We start from the raw sequence: 14,068 nt of genomic DNA on the forward strand, positions 1-14,068 counted from the left end.
ACCACTGTCATTAATCTGAATTGAATCAACACTGAACTGACTCAAGCTAAATAATGACACTAGAGCAGCTGCTTATAGCTGAATTTAACTCATTTAATAACTGATGAACATTACACAGTATTGAACTGAATCAACACTGAACTGACTGGAGCTGAATAATGACACTATTTGCATCATTGATCAGTATTTTCCTGTTTATTACTGCTTTGTGCTTTGAATCTGTATTGTAGAAAGTGCTATAAATAAAGGTGACTTGACTATTTCAATTGAATTACTGTTGTGATCTTCACTGGGCTACTGGCGGCTATTCAGACGCAATAAGCTTAACCAATTACAAATGGGTGAAAACACTGTCATACATAACTACCACTTGAGGTCACAGCTGTATTTTTTTTTTTTAAGTTTTTGTATGTTTTAATCAATATGCTTTAATCATATATATCACAAGCATCCAAATATCTGACACAATAGTGTATGCAGATCTGACAGCTACAGCTGAATAACGGCATCCATCTGCAACTCACTAAAACTGCTCAGCAGCTCTGTGAACAGTTAAACGATACAGAGCTGTGATTTTTCTGCAAAACATATAGCTACCAATTTCACATTTTCTCAAATGGATAGTACAATATCCACTGGCAATAAAATATAATGCAGTATATTTGTTGTCACACATAATAGCGATAGGCTATATGTGACAAGTGCGTGTTTTTTTAAGTGGCATATTTTAGAAAAAAAGAAGCTATATGTGTGGTCTCTCCTTTTTGGAATGAGGAGGGATATGAACGATGAGTAATTTCTTGGCAAACTCAACTCTCTTGACAGTTTTTGAAATGCAAAAGTCCCAAGACCATTTATAATAGTAAAATTATAAGAGTAAGATCTTTTTAAATTTGGTTTACCATAAAATACACAACAACAAAAAAGACTATTTCATCAAATCTACCCCATTTAGAAAATGATTTGCAAGGAGAGAAGCCAAAGTGAGCCTAGTGGTCACAGTTTGATGACCAAGTATCCATCAGCAAAAAAAAATTTTGTGTATCTAATTACATCTTTGACCTTCCTGTCTAGTTCAAGAAGTGACAGGGGGAATTATAAAAAGACCAGATCAGATTTGGACCTGCATCCCTAGAAGCCTGGCCAGCCTATATAGCCTAAACCAATAATTACAGAAATGTTAAGAATTTGTGAAAGCAACAGGGGGGAAAAACACCTAAATTTTGTGCCAATATCAAAGATGGCACCCCAGCCAAATCCCTCTATCACGTATCTGGAAGGAGGGATATGAACAATCTCTTCTATACTTATTTCAGTTACTGAGCTCCTTAACACACCAGATTTATTGCTATTAAAATGTCAAAATTTAAGTTAAAAGACTTCTCAGTGAATATTTTTGCATACATACAGTGCTGCTTCAAAGTTTGTGAACCACTTGCAGAACCTGTGAAAATGTGAATAATTTTTGTCTGAATAAGATATTTTACATAAACAATGTTTACATAAAGTCCACAAGACAAAAAAAAATTGCTGAATTTATAAATATGACCCCATTCAAAAGTTTATGAACCCTTGAGTGTGTGGTTACCTGGATGATCTACAACCGTTTTTATGATGGTTTTGTGATGGTTGTTCATGAGTCTCTTGTTTGTCCTGAGCAGTTAAACTGCCCAAAATTCTTCAAAAAAATCCTCCAGGTCCCAAAAATTATTCAGTTTTCCAGCATCTTTTGCATAATTGAACTATTTCTAGAAGTGACTGTATGATTTTGATATCCATCTTTTCACACTGAGGACAACTGAGGGACTCAAACACAACTATTAAAAAAGGTTCAAACATTCACTGATGCTCCAGAAGGAAACACGATGCATTAAGAGTCAGGGGTGAAAACCTTTTGAATTTGAAGATAAAGGAATATTGTACTTAATTTGTCTTATGGCAAACATTTAAGTGTCTTCTCTTGCTTCCGAAGGGCAGTACTAAATTACAAAAAATATATTTAAACAAAATAAGAAAAAATCTTTATCCTGTTCAAAAGTTTTCACACCCCGGATCTTAATGCATTGTGTTTCCTTCTGGAGCATCAGTGAATGTTTGAACCTTTTTTAATAGTTGTGTTTGAGTCCCTCAGTTGTCCTCAGTGTGAAAAGATGGATCTCAAAATCATACAGTCACTGCTGGAAAGGGTTCAAATATGCAGAAGATGCTGGAAATCTGAAGAATTTTCGGGGCCTGGAGGATTTTTCTGGGCAGTTTAACTGCTCAGGACAAACAAGGGACTCAAGAACAACCATCACAAAACAAAAAACAGTCGTAGATCATCCAGGTAACCACACACAGTATTAAGAATCAAGGGGTCCCAAACTTTTGAGCGGGTCGTTTTTATAAATTCAGCTATTTTTTTGTCTTGTGGACCATATGTAAACATTTTTTATGTAAAATATCTTACTCAGGACAGTACTAAATAAAAAATAACATGCATATTGTATGATCCCTCTTATTTTGTTAAAATTATTCACATTTTCACAGATTCTGCAATGGGTTCACAAACTTTCAAGCAGCAATGTATTTACAAAATAGCACTAAAGTGATCCACATGAAGTATAATAATGCTGGAAACAAATGGCCACATTACAAAATACATCCTTGTCATTCTGATGTTGTCTAGGAGTATGGAGGTGTCTGATAGGGAGTCTCTTTGAGATCTGTAATTGAATTCACATGAGATGGGCAGGAACTCTGTCATCTGATGAGCTGATTCAATTAAGCTCTAGAACTAGTAGTTCTACTGATCTCTAATTGAATAAGAGCACCAAAAGAGACAAAAATGGGTACTATTCTTCCACTTTCTGAATGCTGACGCTCCATCTAAACATTCCACCGCAAACGCTTGAACGTATTATAGAATTGGTTTCTTTGCTTTGAAAGGTTTCAGCCTACTATTAATCTGCTAGCTACTGTACATAACAGTGTAGAACACAGCTATTAATAATAGAACGCCATACAAAATAAAAATAAAAAATAGAATCTATTACTTTTCTTAATTTCATATTAAACTGAAAAACACTCCTTAATCATGAATTATTTATGTGATACTTGTTGGTTGGTTGGTTGGCTGGATGGATGGATGGATGGATGGATGGATGGATGGATGGATGGATGGATAGATAGTAGGGGTGTGCAATATGTATCGTCTGCGATAATATCGTGATTGTTGTTTTAACGATATACGATCTGAAATTATTGAGTATGTCCCTCACTTTACAAAAACACATAGAGAGTTGCACGCATACACTACGTGCTGTAGTCTAGTAGGTTAGACTAGTGGTGCACGCTTTCACCTCGTGATATAGTCCATTAAAAATCATTTATAATGCACCCAATATTCAAGATAAGGGGGTAAAAGTACATCTGTATGTATTTTTATATGTATTTAATATAGTTAATCAATATCACATTTTCTCCAAATATCACAATGATTACAAATGTGATATTGATTTTACACAACAGTTCAATAAACAAGAAGTTAATATTTAGTGACTTACATTTTAGACACAATATTGCCTGTTTTCGCTCTATTTCGGCAACAAAAATAGTTCCAAACAAAGCCACAGGACTGATTTGCGTCTCTTGTCAGCAAACTGCAGTGAATTAAAAAAATTTTTTTGAATGAATGATTCAATGACTCACTCATTAAAACGGTCAAATGCTTTGTTCCTGAATGAATCAACCATTTGAATGAATCGGTTTACATTCAATGACTCACTCATTAACATTGACTTGCTGCCACCTACTGGCGGTTTTAATTTCACATTTAAAGTATCTTTTTATTCTTTAAATAATTTCAAAGTATCAATATTCAACATTTTATGTTGACATCAAAACATTATTTATGCGTTTGTAACTGCAGTTAAAATGCATTTGTCAGCTCTGAGCTGCATTAAACCACGTGTGTACATGCATTTAAATGGCACTTCAGATGCAGATCCTGTGTTTCCTCTGCATTGCAAAGATTAATTTTGTTGATTCTGATTTCATTTGATTGGTAACAGCCCTATTGTGTCTTATTTAGGGCCCGAGCACCAAGGTGTGAGGACCCTCTTGGAATTGCTCTGTTTATGTTCTAACTGAATTTACTGATTAAAGTTAAGAATTTGACACAAAAAATGAGGCATACATTTAATTAGATTAAAAAATGGCTTTATAAAATTTAAATTTAAAAATCTATTTAAATTTATTGAAAAAGATAATTTTTCAAGTCACTGCTGTGAACTAACCACCGCACAAAATATAAAGATATCAAAAACTTTAAGAGTGAGCTGCCCAAAACCTGCCAAGGTACCAAATACAATAAACACACTCAGCAAAATACTGTCTAATTATCGTTATCGAGAAAATCCCAGAAAATATCGAGATATCATTTTTTTGTCAATATCGCACACCCCAATAGATAGATTGATTCACCCCAACATTATGGGGTACTAGTTAACAATACTCAATCTAATTTGTCATTTAGACACTTGTGCTTAGGTCATTTCCCCACAGACCAAGCAATTTTAACACAAACTAACCAATATAGCCAATCAATAAAAAAAGTATATGATGTAATTATACTGCATGCACTTTGTGGTTTTCTTTGGCTCTAGAGATCACAGAATGATGGAGATCTCAATTACTAAGACACAGACAAGAAATATGGAATCAAACATAGTGCTGATTGGGTCTGTCAGCAAGAATTGGTTAGTTAACTTTATCTTCAGGCTGAAACAGGAGTGATGACATCATGATGTGTTTCGAGAGAGCCCCTGATTGCTCTCTTTAGATTGGCCTTAGTCTGTTTCAACAGATTCCTCAATGGAATATCTATTCACATGAGGTGTGTATTAGGTTTCAGCTGGGTAAAAAGTGGAACATTTTGAAAACAAACTAAGATTGACTATGGAATTTAGGATGAGTTTGACAGAGGTTTGCCTGATATTCCTTCCCAGCAACAAGTGCAGAGGTCAACCTCAATTTTCTGCTTCCTAAAAGTGATTTTTAAATCCACCTTTATCAAAAACAGTCCTATGAATCATTTTACTGCTGCAGTTGTTTGAATAAGGTATTCTACTGTATACCTTAACATAGGAGCAGTTAAAGGTGCTGTATTTTTATTTATTTGTTTGTTTGTTATAGTAAGTACATATAGTAACGTGTAACATCGCCACCTTAAAATAAAGCATTACCAAAGTGTTTATGAAAAACATTGCCTACCACTTCAGTGTAAAGTTTTTAATTCTCAATAATGAATCTTGTACCTCTGCGCTAAGTTATCAATCAGGTCCATATCAAATAGCCAATAGGCATCAGTATAATAGAGTGTAGTTCAAGTACTGTAGATTTCCCATTAATTTCCTTTATAAATATTTCAAAAATACTGCAATAAAGAGGTCTAAAGTTTAAACACTGAACCAAACTAAATCAGCTCCAATACGAATCGAATTGAAACATCATGAAGCAAAAATATTTAAAAATTGAGAAAAAATTAAATGTATGAAACATAACATTAAATGTTATGTAATGAGAAACAACATTACAATATAAAACTACTGACTTTGCACACTGAATCCGAATTTTAGCATGTGTTTTTTCATGGTATCTATCAAACACCAACAGATAAAAAATCAAAACCTGATGGCTTCTGCTAGAAATCCAATAATGGGCCGTGGCTGGATCTTCCATCAGGACAATGTTCCAAATCAAACATCAAAACCAACACCAAAATGTGTCACTGAGCACAAAACGAAGCTTCTGCCATGGCCATCCCAGTTCCCTGACCTGAACCCTATAAATATGGAGTGAACTGAAGAGAAGGAGCTGTTTAAAGTTTAAACACTGAACCAAACCAAATCATTTCCAAAACGAATCAAATTGAAACATCATGAAGCAAAGATTTATTCAAAAATTGAGAAAAAAATTAAATGTATGAAACATAACATTAAATGTTATATAATGAGAAACAACATTACAATATAAAACTACTGACTATCTTTGCACACTGAATCCGAATCGTATCGCATGCATTTTTTCGTATTCGTCATCCAATCATCACGCACAGAAACCATGCACACTGAGTCTGATACGTATTCATTAATCTGTTGTGAAAAAATTTGCAAAACAATGCAAAATGGAGTCCTCAAGCAGTAAGGATGATTTTGTTGTCCTCTCTCATCTTAAAAAGAGCGTAGAGAGGAAGGAGAGAGACTGCGGGATTATCCCGAGCGATTCAAAGTTTACTTCAGGATGTCAGTGGCTCAGTTGGATGCTTTGCTAGTGATACTGGAGCCACATATTAAAAAGAACACCACCAATATATATGTATTTCCATACTTTGTTTGTTATACAGTGCTTTGTTCTGCGAGATGAAGTGGATCAACTTGTCAGATGCCAATGGCCCTGACCCAAATGGCACCCTAAATACTTGCGGTCTTCCGACGAGTCCGCACTTTCGTGACGCAACGCCGCTTTGACTGTCGGGAAGATATCTGCTGCGGGCTCAGCAAAAGTGCATATCGGCCGCAAAGGGGGCCCTCTTCTGAAGCCTAAAATTGACAAATGGGACACCCTATGGTTTTGTGGACTTAACGGACACGCGGCAGCCATTGTAAGTCCACAAGACCGAAAGTGCATAGAAGTGTGCCATTTGGGACAAGACCATTCTGGATTTGCCGTTTGCTAGTACTGTAGCTCTGAATTGTCAAAACACCTCTCAAAATGTTTGCTACGGATGCGAAAAATGCAGAAAATTGAACCCGATCCGAATTTTTTTATGACGGACGAAAGTTTCAGAGGCAGTGTGTAAACGTGATTGGCACAACACGAGTCTGTATTTATTTTAACGTGCGAAAATTTCGGACGAAAGTGTGCAAAGACCTTACTAAAAAATATTATTATTATAATTATACTTTATATTTTATAATTAAATATATTATTATATTTATTTTATGTATTAAAATATTTCAAAAAACATATTTTTTTTGAGTGTTCCTTAAAATATAAAATGTTCCTATAACAGTTTTACAAGAACAACATCATATTTCAAATATCAAAACACCAGTGCAGTTTTTCCGGGTTGTTCTTCTGGACATGGTTTGACTCTAAGCATATTTTTGATATAATGTCATTTTAAGCACTGTGTTTCTCACAGCACTTCTACAGGTGGTTCAGCAGCACTGACCGCTGGGTCTGAGGTCATACTGAAGTAGGAACAGAAGACCTTCTCAGCCAGTAATTATCTGGAATGTCCTGACAGAGACAAGACTGAGGCTCTTTCATACCCTAATGAAAGTCATACTCCCTGTCTTAACATGGAAAGGACACTTGTTAAACTAGTGCCATGTCTCTATTCGACTATTCGAGGATGAAGAGGGTAAGACAGCGAGGGTGACACATAGGGTCCAACCCATCTCTCGCTATTAATCAGCACATACATTTAATGACTTAGGTTACTTATATATAATTTATTCACTTTTCAATGGATTAATTTTTATATTAAGTCACTTTTACAGATTTTTACATTCATGCTGATATTAATTGGGATTTTATTGTGTGTGTATATTATAGATATTAATTAAACCATTAGAATATTATTGGTTTGTAAGAATTATGTGTGTTTATTTTATAGATGCACAGATACTAAATTTCTCAGTTGATACCGATAGCCAATTATATCTGCCGATACCGATTAAAGAGTTTCATTTTCTTAAGAAAAAAAATCTCTACCAACTAAATTATACCAGGAACCCTCTCATTTGGTATATCACAATAATATTAGAGGTTAAAACGAACAACAAAGCCCAAACTATTTTATAATTATTAAAACAAAGAACAATTTTGGTCTATGATTCGTAAGTCAGGTTTTTAGGTAGGCTACTGGTTAAAGCTAAGTGTCGCAGACAAAAGACCCTCACATTCACTTTTTCACTTTACGCCTTAGGCTCACGCGCCCTGCCCACTGACAGCTTATTGAATTACAGCTAATATTTCAATTGATATCACATGGAACGAAAACGTTTTTCAGTCACGCCTCTGGCTCTCAAATGCCTTGAGTTCAGTTTAGATGATATGAACTAACTTTAGTCTTGATTCCCAGCTGTTCTGATAAGTCTGATACATACAGGCCTTGACTGTAAGGGACAGTGACTGGCTTATTGTATATGGGAGAAGTTCAATAATGTAATTATCATATGTAATTATATGAGCTGTACAGACTTTTACTGTAGAGTCTAAAGAAGGTTCTGTCCTTTTTACAAAAGAGAAAAGGTTTCACTGTGGCACAACTAAACAGAGGAGAGAAGGATTATGGGATATAGCAGCACTTGTTGTTATCATGAACCCATAAGACCAAGGATATATAGCAGTTCATTTTTCTAAAATATTCTGTACATGTACAACATCCCTTCCTTTGTATTTATAAAAGCTAACAAAGCTATATGGGTTTGTATTGTGTGGAGGAATATGAACAATTTCAAATCAGGCTTCAAACCCCTAGATCTATGTGGCTGTGAGTATTGTCTCAGGAACTTTATGAATACTAACAGGTATAAATTCATCTCTGCCTTTATTTGAAGGAATGACAGAGATGGAATCTATCATGTTAGAATAGGATTTTCAGAGTCGAAGCAAACAATACGATTTCACAGACACATAATTTTGTTCAAAATTCAAAACATCAAAGTTTTAAGTTATTAATCATTTTAGTCTTCTTAATCTAAAATGATTAATATTTTATATATTTTTTAAAAATATATCCTTATCTTTGCAGTGTGTTGGAGTAGAAAACACCTAAGTTAGATGCTTTTTGTTTACATTTATTACTAATTTCTTGGTAACACTTTTTACAATAAGGTTAAAGGGTTAGTTGACTGAAAGTAATGTCATTTATTACTCACCCTCATGCCGTTCCACACCCGTAAGACCTTCGTTCATCTTTGGAGCGCAAATTAAGATATTTTTGTTGAAATCCGATGGCTCAGTGAGGCCTCCATAGCCAGCAGTGACATTTCCTCTCTCAAGATCCATTAATGTACTAAAAACATGTTTAAATCAGTTCATGTGAGTACAGTGGTTCAATATTAATATTATAAAGCGACGAGAATATTTTTGGTGTGCCAAAAAAAACAAAATAACGACTTATATAGTGATGGCCGATTTCAAAACACTGCTTCATGAAGCTTCGGAGCGTTATGAATCAGCGTGTCGAATCAGCGGTTCGGAGCGCCAAAGTCACGTGATTTCAGCAGTTTGGCGGTTTGACACGCGATCCGAATCATGATTCGACACAAAAGATTCATAACGCTCCTGTGCGTCGCCTATCAATGACATCATACCCGCGTTACCCTCGATTTCCGGTTTTATTTTGTAGAAACCATGGAAACACCAAAGACGCTTTAATATATTATGTGTTTTTATAAACAGGTGAGCAACTGTTTGGATACAATCATCTACAGAAAATGAATCATGTTATACAGCTCAACACAGTAAGTTTTATTGTTTATATCAAATTTTTTTAAATTACAGCGAGTACCATGTTTTACCATGCCTAATATTGATCTAGCTTACCTCAGTGTGCAACAAGTGTCTCATAGTAGCTGCCGAGCCAACGCAGAGTAGCACTATAACAACTTTCAACACAAAAACTGATCTAATATGATAAAACAGCGCTGAGTTACCCCACATACGCTTGACTAGAAGAAGCAGAAGTGGCAGCATTATAAAAGCTCCTCTGCTCTCGAGTCGTGTGTCACACTCGTCTCTCATTAGCAATCGCTCCAGCAGCCTCGTTTATGCTCGCACAGCACTTGGTCCTGCTCTGCTTCATACTACAGTAACGTTAATAATCTCATCCATGAACATGATTTCTGCCCGAGTCCCATCGGATTCTTTTCCACCGGCTGTAGACATGAAGACAACACCTCCCATGATTCCGCGAAATCAAGGCATCATCAAGCTACGCCTTTGTTTTGAATAAGCGACCTCTAGCTGCAAAAATCTACATGTTGTGCCTTTAAGTAATGTTAACAAATGAGATCTTATTGTAAAGTATTACCATTTTTTTTTTTTCAAATAATGAAATGCTTAACCTTTGAAGCATCAAATAAATATTTGAAATATAGTTGTGTGCAATAATGCAAAATGGAGCACTTCTCACTCTTCCACTGCAATATGGAGCCACCACTGAAAATGACACATACTTCTCAACTGTTGGTTTAGATTTATATTATGGGCTAGTCTGTTAACTGTAAATCATCATAGATAAGAGGGTGAAAGCTGTAAAGTCTAGAGTAATGTTTCTGTAAACAATTACGTATTGTGCAGCTTAGAAGACAACACAGAAGAACACAATCCATGCAGATTCTGGTATCAGAAATGAGCTATGGAGATAAAGTGGAGTCAGAAAGTTGGAGGGAAAGATGCAGATGGAATAAATAATAGATCGTAGAAAATTCCCTAGATAATGAAAAACATATCTTCCCTAGTTTTGGACGGGGTTTGGTTTAGTGATGTTTTATCACCCGTCTGTTTATCATATTTTTCTAAACATATTGACCTGAGCCAGTTTTCTCGCAGAACATTTACCCTGTCATTATAGGCTTTGTCAAATCGTTTCATAGTCACGTAAAAAAATTTCTTCCCTAATCCACATGTAAAAAAATGATACCCGAGAGGTTACCAGCCAAAAATAATTGCTGCAAATAACAAATCTACGGAACACAATGGGCACATCAATATGGAGTTTCAAAAGACTATATGACAGCACCTTTGAACAAAGCACAGTCAGATATAATGAACTGCAGATGCACATGTGGATGTTCTATATTTCCAGATTTAGGGTTTTTAAAGAGAGTACCAGTGCAATCTATGCTATCTTATACTTTAAATGTAGATTTGATCTCAGTTTTGAAATTTTAAAAGAACATTCATGCTTTATATGTTATATATTATGTCTATCTACAGAATCTGACTGAAATCCACATCACATTCACATGTATGAGACCAGATATACTTTTAAGTTTAAGTTCCTCATCAGATTGAAACTATTTTAGACTTCAGTTTCATAATTATTGATGTATTGTATCTTCAGTCAGCAGCTGAGATCTGATAGAGCCTTCAATCTTTAGACAGCTGGCCTCCAGACCAAGTGTTCTTCTTCAATTTTTTTTTTTTTTTTTTTTTTGATCATCTGCCATCACACTAAATGCAAACCTTTTAGATGATGCACCCAAGATTCAAATTCTTCTAAGTCCAACAGGAATTCTGTGTCTCAAATGTTCATGTGGTCCTTTAAAACCTTTAATCTTCACCATCAGGCAGGGCCTTACAGAAGAAACTCCAGTTGTTGGGTCAGTCCAATCCAGAAACACTTACATATGGGAAGCATTTCGGAATAACTTACAACTTCAGAAACATGTGTAAAAGCCATTGATGGAATGGAAGAAGATTTATGTTACACAGTAGAGCTGCATCAGCATCTCAACTAATAATTTCTCATACAGTTGTTTCATGTAAAGAGTACTCTGTGGATGTGTGGATATCTTGATGAAGGTTTAAAGTAATGAAGCCTATGTTGTGTTACTGTCAAAGAAAATAATATAAGTTTGATCATGGTTTACATCTTACAGCAGTGAAGAGATATAGAAGAGAGCGGGGCTAGCTGTCAAAAAGTTGCCTCAGGGGATATATCTATGTCTACCACTACTGGGGCATGTTGTCATATGTATATTGAATCTATAGATTGTTAATGGGCAATAATGATTGAATTATATTTATTATCAAAAATGAATCAACCCTGAGAAATATTGACTGAACTAAATGTGACAAAAAGCCCCAGTCTTCCCTATATTAAAATTTAGTTTTTAAAAATACAAAAAATAAAACATTTACTACTGAAGTGTGAGTGTGTGTGTATATATATATATATATATCTTCAAAATAGTGGAGAATAAAAAAAGATGTTGAAATCATTAGATTCTAAAATAATAAATATAAATTTACATATACTATTGTAAATGACACATTTTAGACCACTAAAATAATAACAAATATGTAATGTGACATGTTTTACTGCTGAAAACAGAATTACAATATGACCATACAAGAACAAAATAGGGGGGCCAAAGAAAAGAGCACAACTAGGCTAAGAGTAAAGGGGCTATATGTAAGAATGTTCATTTATGAATCGCTTTTTGTTTTGCCAATGTGTGAACAGCTTGTAAACTTAAAAAACGAGACTTTCCCCAACTTCCTAGGCTGTCAATGAAAACCTTTAGACTGATTAATTTTAATGTGAAGGACTCGGGCCGGTTTCGCCGGGAAAATCAAAAGGATGTGACGGTTACGCGCGCTCCCGAGAGCCTCTCTTCCGTTTAATGACACATGAAAGTTAACGCTATAATGCCGAAAGTGCTATTCTGTACTGTAATGTTAATGTGTAATGCAAAGAAAAGGGATTAATTCAAACTACTCACATGGCCAGATATAGTCTCATATCACAACAGTGTAATTTTCTTACCTCATCTGTCAACATGATATCGGTGAATCGCAGAGCTGGTGCAAACATATCTACATCGCTGCTTTCTTAACTGTTTTCTCGCCGCTATCATCTTTGTTGTGTTTATTTTGTTACTGAGGAAAGCGCGCAGAACAAATTTAGATATTCTAAACTTAAACGTTGCTCTCAGCAGCGTGGACGGTGTCCGGATGTTCGTTAACAGTAAAGGTATTTCCAACTTCTTTTTTCTTCTAAGCAAAGAACGAAAAATGACCACCGTATCGATGCTTTGAATCACGTTCAGTCTATTCAGTGTACGTCAGGAGCGCGAGCACGAGCAATAAGTTGCTGATTGCAATAGTTTCTGAATTATACATATAGCGCCTTTAACACAAAATAATGAATGAAAACAACAGCTTATATATTTAGAGGTCTTCTGATGAATTAAAATTCTTAAATAAACAATCTTCTTTCACTTTTCATTTTTGTAAAACTTAATGATTTACAGTAAAAATGTTTACAAAAAAACCCATTATCGTTGTCTTGAGGCACTTACATTTAAGAATAAAATAAATCCTAAAATAAAATAAAAAATTATTGGATAAATAGGTCTATGTGTACATGTGTGTACATCTTCAATCATTATACCAAAGGTTATGCAATTTCTGGTAAACTCAAGATAAAAACCTAATGGAAACTGCCCATTTGTTTAGATATTTGGCGCCCCCCTCTGTTTACAGCGAGAACACCAAAGGCCAGGATCAAGAGATCCACGAGCAACACAACTTCCACAGACTTTATAAAGACAACTGCAACATTGATTGTCTTACAGTTTCCATCAGTGGCATGGTGGTCTCTTTACGTCTTATTTATGAATGAGTGGAGGCACATAGCAGAGGTGGTACAACTAACAAAAAAATGTCTGTGACGTGGAGTGGATGTGGTCAGTCTACCCAAAGCTCTGTTAAGTCCGTCTCAACACTGGCTTCTGGTCAAGCTCAGCATCAGAACTCTTTCAAAGCTGGGCAGTGGGATGGAAAACACGTAATAGGATTCAAACTCTGTTTAGAACCTGTGGCTTTCAGATGTGTTCCTTCGCCAAGACAAGTCTGGTCACTTCTCCCCCTCATGCAGGTCTCCTGAACCCTGTGACCTCCAGAAAAGTATGAATAGAATGGGCAATACTGCATACATAAATTATTTGAGATTTTTCAGTTGCTTGTTTTTTTGTGGTGGATTTGTCACTGCTTCAAGCCTTTTGAACTGTTGCATGACTGGATGTAAATGAGAATTTTCCCTCTATAGTATCAGGCCTTAAGTTGGCTGATGTGATTAGATACTATCTGACCAGTTGTTCTCATTTCTCACTTCAAACTATGATAGTGGTGTTTACTTAAGTAAAGTGCATAAACATAAGCATTTTCCTAAAAGAAACAGCTCAACTGTTTTCAACATTGATAATAATAATAATAAATTTTCTTGAGCACCAAATCAGCATATTAGAATGATTTCTGAAGAATCATGTGACACTGAAGACTG

This window comes from Ctenopharyngodon idella, chromosome 18, assembly GCF_019924925.1.
Source record: "Ctenopharyngodon idella isolate HZGC_01 chromosome 18, HZGC01, whole genome shotgun sequence".
Lineage (NCBI taxonomy): Eukaryota > Metazoa > Chordata > Actinopteri > Cypriniformes > Xenocyprididae > Ctenopharyngodon > Ctenopharyngodon idella.